The sequence below is a fragment of the Leptonychotes weddellii genome, chromosome 15 (genome assembly GCF_054177405.1).
Source record: "Leptonychotes weddellii isolate Sample4059 chromosome 15, ASM5417740v2, whole genome shotgun sequence".
Lineage (NCBI taxonomy): Eukaryota > Metazoa > Chordata > Mammalia > Carnivora > Phocidae > Leptonychotes > Leptonychotes weddellii.
The window spans coordinates 47,584,560-47,592,108 of record NC_138383.1 but is presented as its reverse complement, the minus strand read 5'-3'; the positions used below and the strand labels follow the sequence as shown (position 1 = coordinate 47,592,108).

At 54.5% G+C, this 7,549-nt stretch overlaps 1 protein-coding gene and 1 long non-coding RNA gene across 2 annotated transcripts in view; one reads left to right on the top strand and one right to left on the bottom strand.

The window, feature by feature from the left end:
• The window catches only part of GAS7 (growth arrest specific 7), a 188,603-nt gene that overhangs the window by 102,676 nt on the left and 78,378 nt on the right, over positions 1 to 7,549 (bottom strand). The window lies entirely within an intron of this gene.
• Positions 18 to 1,541, top strand: LOC115936803 (uncharacterized). Its single transcript, XR_004072198.2, has 2 exons — positions 18 to 208; positions 384 to 1,541. It is a non-coding gene; the product is annotated as an uncharacterized LOC115936803 (long non-coding RNA).

The following is a 7,549-nucleotide window of genomic DNA, read 5'->3' as shown; positions in this document are numbered from 1 at the left end:
CCCCCCCCCCCCCCCCCCCGCATGAGCCCCTTCCTAAAGGCAACTCCCGCCTGGAGCGGCCCCAAGGCCAAGGCAACTCCGAGGGAGTATGCTGATCTTGACCAGGTACTTCAATTTGCAAAAGCCCTGATGCCATCACCGAGGATGCTTCTGGAAACAAAGGTGGCTCCTGCCAAGGCCCGCCACGGGCATGGAGTCAAGAGACACAGTGAGTACATTTGGTCGGCTGCTTTGCCTGAGCCTCTCAGCCTAAAAATAAGAGGTGGGGGGCAGGGGGCTAAGGGATGGAGAAGCAGCCTAGTGCCTTCCACCTCTGTGATGCTATGATGTGTGTCTTTCCTTCTGGGTCATCTCTTTGTTCTGCTTTCTCCTTGTTTCCCTAGTCCCTGGGCATGCGCCTTACTCGGCCACGCGGGCCCTGGATGTTGCTTGAGCTCCATTCACACTCAGAAGCTCCAGCTCCAGCTTCCTAGCTTCTGATCAACACAGCCACCACCCAGAATGTTCCCAGCCTTCAAGGCAAAAGGCCTGGGTCCAAGGAGCCACCAAGAGGCTGGGGGGCCTTGGACAACTCCGAGCCTTTCTGCGATTCATTCACACATTTTAAAATCAGCCCTGATCTAGAAGGACGAAACTTAATAAAAAGAATGCCAACCCCAAGCGTCGGCGAGGGCGCAGAGCCCCTGGAAATCCCGTACACTGCTGTGGGAATGCAAAACGGAGCAGCCCGTCTGGAGAGCAGCCTGGTGGTTTCCTAGAAAGTGGACATATATACTCACCATATGAGCCAACCATCCCTCTCCCAGGTGTGTACCCGAGAGAACGGGAAAAAAATGTCCACACAAAGTCTTAGGCACGAATGTGCGTAGCAGCTGTATTTACCATAACCCCACACTGGAAGCAACCAAAGACCATCCACAGGGGATGGAGAGCAAACCACAGTACATCCATGGTGGGGGGGGGGTCACGACTCCCAATACAAAAGAGCCAACTACGGATACAACTAAGTCACTTTGGTGACTTGGAGCATCTCACACGTGTGGAAGCCAGGCTCAAAAGGTTACATACCGTACGATCCTGTTTACATGACGTGCTCAGAAAGACAATGCTATAGGGATGGATGGCTCATGGGGGGCAGAGGAGGAGCATGAGGGAGGTTCTTGGGGTGACGGAATTATTCTATATCCTGGTTGAGGGTGTGGTTACATGACTATATATATATGTACAACTGTACACCCAAAAAAGTCCATTTTGGAGCGCCTGGGTGGCTCAGTCGGTTAAGCGTCTGCCTTCGGCTCAGGTCATGATCCCAGGGTCCTGGGGATCAAGTCCCTCATTGGGCTCCCTGCTCAGCGCGGAGTCTGCTTCCCCCTCTTCCTCTGCCCTCCCTCCCCAACCCGTGCTCTCTCTCTCTCAAATAAATAAATAAAATCTTAAAAAAAAAAAAGAAAAAAACTATTTTTCACCTTGGAGGAAAAAAAAAATCAGAGGATGGCACAGTCTCGTCGTAGCGGTGTTTGGATCAAACACGGGGTCCCCATGCATAAACTGTAGAGTTCTGAGAACTGTTTGTTATCAGTACCATTTTTCATTACAAAGACCCCCTTCTTGTCCTAGGCGCATGGTTCTCAACCTTGGACCAGCTGCCTCAGCCACACTGGGGAATTTTTTAGAAAGTACAAACCCTTGGGTCTCATCCTAGCCCTCCTGAACCAGAAACTCTGGGGTTAGGGTCCCACGGTCTGTTTTAACAAGGCCTCCTGGGCAGTGACTGTGACGCACCCTGAAATTTGGGAACCACCGGCCTCCATCTATGGGTTGGATCCAGCTAGGCCAGCCCATCACGGAATGGATCCATCCCTCCCTTCTGACCCAGCCCAGCTCCCGGGCCAGGACCGGAACCCACCTCGCCAGCCAGTCCGCTTCCCGCGCATCTCAAATCAAAGGGCACCTCGTGCTTGTCCCAATGAACCCTGGACAAGCACGACTCCCTACTTACCCCAGAACAACAACTTCAAAGCCACCTGGCTTGGTTTCTGGTTCCCAAGGCACACAGATGACAGATCACAGAGAAGAAATCAGAACCACATGAATGTCACATTCAGCAAAATAAACAGAATCACAGCATCAGGGCTGGGTCCAGGGGGCTGCGTATTTGGCCCAGAGCCCAGGCTTGGTGGCCCCCAGCATGGGCTGGGCTCCCCAGCCTCTCCTCTCCGCCCACGACTCCTACAAATGGTAGGACGCCCAGCATGCTGGCCCTCCAAGCCAAGGCCTCCGCGAGCGACGCTGCTTCGGCTCACATTTCAGTGTTTTATGGAGTTTTTATATTCTCTTTTATGGCGTAGCTGAAGATAGCTCAGCTTCTACTCGAGTCCTGTCCAAATATGCACAAACACCAACAGGAACACTATGCTGTTAAAGGACAGAGTGACAGCTCCAGGAGCCCCGGGGAGGGGCTGTGGCAGCCGCCCCCCCTTTATACCACTGGTTCCTCCCAGAGCCAACCCTGCTGGGCTGGGCATACTCACTCCCAGCCTCATTCCCATCGCACGACACAGAAACCCATTCCTCTCACGGCTTCCGGGGAAAACAATATGGCGCTCCACAGAGCCCATGTTTCGGAACCAGAGGCGATTCCAGAGACATTTCGTGGCAGACCTGTGCTCCTTGTGAAGGCACCAGGGAAGAATCCGTTCCCTTGTCTTTGTCAGCTCCTGGAGGCGGCCTGCACTCCTTCGTGGCCGGCCCCCTTCCTCCACCTTCAAAGCCAGCAATGGTCTGTCCAGTCCTCTCCACGCGGACCCTTCTGGTTATACTGGGCCCATATGGATAATGCAGGATAATTTCCCCATCTCACAGTCATCTGATCTGCAGCGTCAACTCTCTTGCCATGTCACCGCACATACTCATGGGTTGCAGGGACCAAGACAGGGATATCTTGGATGTGTGTGTATGGGGCTGGGGATTGGGGTGGTCATGATTATGCCCACCACAGGGAGCTCCCAGCGTCTGATAAGCAGGGGGCAGGGATGCCACTAAACTCCGATGATGCCAACCACCACTCGCAAGCAACAAGAATGACCTGGCCCCGAATGTCAATCGTACCAAGGTTGAGAGACCCCCGTAGAGCCTAATGCTGACCAGACCTTAGTTGGTCCCAGTGACCCTGACTCAAGTCCAATTCCCACAGAGACAACTGTAGAAAGAAGCTGTGACCCACCATTAAGGAGGAATGTTTTTTACCATCCTATTAAATGCTTTCATGTGGATTCTCTAACCCAGAATCATCCTCAAATGCTTCTCATTTGATATACAGAACATATACACAAGACTTGAAAAGCACGTCACATGCATCTTGCTTCTGGAAGGCACATAAACGCAGTGGACACAGATCATCTGAATCTCTTTACGCAAAGAGGATTAAGAGGTACAAACTTCCAGTTACAAGATAAATAAGTCACGGGGATGTAAAGGACGGCCTGGGGAACGTAGTCACTAATACCGTGATAACTTCGTATGATGACAGACGGTGACTAGATCTATTGCGGGGACCGTTTCGTAACATGTAAAAATATCAGAGCGCTATGCTATACGCCCGACGTGTAATGCTGCTCGTCGCTTATCGTTTGATAAAAAAAAAATTAATAAATCTCTTTATGTGAATAACTTCAAATAACATGGCTAATTCTGCTTTACTGTTGGGTTGCTTTCAGGTCTCAGAAATCGCTGAGCTAGCAAGCCAGCGTGGCCGCTCATGTCCCCATCCCTGCTCTTCCCTCCCCCAGGGGGAACTGAGCCACCACGCGCTGAGGAGAATTCCCGAAGACCCTGCAGACCTCAGTTTTGGGCAGTCCTGAGCTCTTGGGGCAAAGCCTACAGCAGCCGGGCAGCCTGGAGAAGGGGAAGACGGGGAGGGCTGCTAAGGAGCAGGGGATTAGCACCCCCTTCCCCTGAGGTTGGTCCCCCAGAGCAAGGGCAACCTCCGCATCGCCCCGAGGTCCCATCTGCTGGCTGGGTTTCCTAGAGGGTGACTTTGTAGTGGTTTCCTGGGGATTCCCCTGAAGGGACAGGTAGACAGGGCCTCCTTACCCCACTTCCGTGTCATTCTGACAAAAGGAGTCCCCACTCCCTCCCACCCCCATTGAAATGATGAGCAGAGGCCTGGTGGCATCTGGCGTGATTATGCATCACCCCCCCCCCCGCATCCCTGTGCCCCGTGCCCCCAGGCGAGCCCCTGCTATTCTGTTCTCTGCTTGACACAGCAAAGTGGTTATTTAATTCCTCTGCTGCAACCGTCCAGCATTCTCTGCCGAAGCCACGTGCCTGCCCCACAGCAGGGAAGCAATGGTCTCAGGAAGCCTGACATGATGTCTGAGATACTTTCGGGCCTGGGACCACCGGCCTCAAGAAGCCGCCTGCAGAGCACGCGGACTTATTCGATCATCCCTCCAGCAAATGCTCGCTGCACGTTTACAATGAGCCACACACCCTTCGAGACCGGGGACACAGAGGGCCTTGCCCACAGGGAGCTCGAATGCAACGCGGGGAGATCGGGAAGGCCCCGCTCTAAGCACGGACGTGCGCTATTTCATTTAACACCCATGCCAACGAGGGGGACAGGTGACCTTAACCATCTCTGCTTTCAGATCATTGCAACCTCAGCAGGAAACACTTACGTGACACCCAGCACGGGCCTGACTGTTCTCGGCGGTTTCCAGACATGCATCCACTCACTCTTCACTCCCACCCCGCGAGGCGGGCTCTAGAATTACACCCACTTCACAGGGGAGGAAACCGAGGTTCAAATGGTCAGCCGCGTCCCCCAGATGTGTGCAGGCATTTATAGCTCATAAATGGCAGCACCAGGACTGGCCAAACGCCTCCTTCAGGACACCCAGCCCAGGGCTCCCGCTTCCGAGGGGCAGCCAGGGGGCAGAGGAAGGGCTTTCTTTTTTTTTTGGTCCTGTAGCCACAGCAGACCCTTTGTTGCTCAGACCCCAGTGAGTCACCTCCCTCCCAAGACATTGCCAGAGAGAGCCCCACTCTCGCGGGGGGTGCTCACCCTCACTTCCTTTTTCATTTCTCAAACACAGCTTTCACCAGATCCACGTGAGTCACGTAAATGCCAGCAAAAGTTCAAAGATGTTCAGATAATGGGATTTTCAAGGACAAGGGGCCAATAGTAGCAGCTGTTAGTGAGACAATGTCTCAGCCCCCTCACTCCATCTCCACCTTCTGGGACCTCTGGGGTCAGCTTCTCTGTGTCCTGGGGCGGGGGTGGGGGGGTGGGGGGGACTGTGAGTCTGGTGGTCACACTTGGGATCCTTGTGGCAGAGGCCGGGGCACAAGGAAAACCTCAGTGGCATGCGTTAGCATTTCCAACCATGCCATGGCTAAGCCGGTGGCCTAGAAACCACAGGGGCTCCAAAGGAAGGTCCTGCCAATCTCAGGAACCACAGCCAGACGTGACCATTCTGTTATTTGGAAAAGGGGGGGTCTTCGCAGATGCAGTTAAGGATTCTGAAATGACGAGGATGTCCTGGATTATCCAAGCGGGCCCTAAATGCAATCCCAAGTGTCCTTTATTTATTTATTTATTTATTTATTTATTTATTTATTTGCCAGAGAGAGAGAGAGAACAAGAGCACAAGCCAGGGGTGCCCAGCAGGGAGAGGGAGAAGCAGGCTCCCCGCTGAGCAGGGAGCCCGATGCGGGGCTCGATCCCAGGACCCTTAGATCATGATTTGAGCCGAAGGCAGACGCTTCACCGACTAAGCCCCCCAGGCGACCCAATCCCAAGTGTCCCTATAAGAGCGAGGCCAAGGGAGAGTTTGTTACAGAGAAGAGAAGGAATCTGGTCAGCCAAAGGTTGTCAGGGAGACCCGGCCCTAGGCCACCCCAAAGAGAATGGAGCGGCAGGCAGACAGTACCCCCTGCTCTGACCGCAACCGGAGTCAAGCCCCGTGGAAACGCTGTGTCAGGACACGTGCACAACGCAGGGCCGGCTGCTCTAGGGAAACACGGTGACCAAAACCACACTCAGAAGCTTTCCGCTGAGGTTTGCAGACCTGGATCACGGAACACTGCAGCGACAGGACTCCCCCAAAGCCCAGACATTCCCCTAACACTGGCGGCCCCCAAGACGGTCTCTCCGGTGGTAGACAAAATGACGTTCTCAAGAGGCTGATTTCTAGACAGGTGCATATTCATTAAGGTCGGTTAGGAAACACCAGGTAACGAGGACATAAAGGGCACAGCTCCCTCCTCCCCAAGAGTCACAATCCCAGACGCCAGCCCGGATCAGCTGCCCCTTCTGCTCCCAGCCTGGCTCCTTGCTCCGTCCTCATTCCCAGTCTCTGCCTTCCACGGGCTGCACCCAGCTGGCCAGGCTTCGGGCCTGATCCCAGAGAGAGAGAATACCAGCAAAAAGGCCATCCCTCCAGCCTGATTCCAAAATCAAGAGGCTGCTGGGGGGAGAGGGGCAGAGGCTCCCTCATGGGAAGTGGGAGAAGAACGTACAAGACGTGCCATTTCTATAACATGGGGACTAGACTCGGGATTCCCATTTCCCCATCCCTCCCCGACACCTCGCCACCCTCAAGTCCGACCCAACCACAGAGTCACTCAGCCAGTCAGGGGGTCCCCGCGGGGGCCATCGGTGCGGTGTTCCCAGGCAGCAAGCCAGCAGGCACCGACGAAGAGACCACAGAATCACACAGGTGTGCACGGGGTAGCGTTATTCTTACAGAGCGCGGGGCCAAGAACAAGAACAGAAAACCTGCAGACGCAGGGTGTGGGAAGCACGCGTACTCGGCCACGTTGTGTAGTCAAGGGACAGACAGGTGGAGCCCAGCCCCTCAGAGTACGTGTCGGAGACCAGGAGCCTACCTATAAAAACCCGGAAATTTCCCATGAAAAAAATTAAGATTTCAATTGTGTCCCAAAAATCTAGAAGGACCTACTGAAGTTGCATCTGATAGGATCACGAGAACCGTGGCCGCCTTCTCCGCCATCCTCTGGGGCGGTGGCTTTCAACCGTGGCTGCCCGTGAGAATCCTCTGGAAGCTTTACAATCGCCCTGATGCCCAGAAGTCCCTCGACCCCCTTCAACAGCTCCCTAGCGGAGAGACCTGGAGATGGCTGCGTTTCAAGCTTGCTGGGGGTGATTCTAACGTGCAGCTGACTTAACAGGGCTGCATCTGCAGCTGTCTGCGGCAGACAGCTTATTCAGCTGAGGTGCAGAGAAAAGGGAAGGCTGGGGCCCCATACACCAAAGCTGGCATGCGGACCCCCACCGGAGGCCCCCTGCTTTACCCAGAGTCCACATCACAGCAGCCAAGCCAGGGGTGATGAGCCCCATCCCTTCAGGCTGCAACACCTCTGCCCGTCCTAGGAAAAGCAAAAGGACAAAGCTCGCCAAGGTCCAAGACAGCGCACGGGCAGGCTTCCCCTGCCCAGGGGCCCGGGACAGACCTGAAGGCATCCCAGTTTCATATCATCCCGCTGTATCAGAGATTCCTCTGGCTTAAAAATATACTTTCTGGGG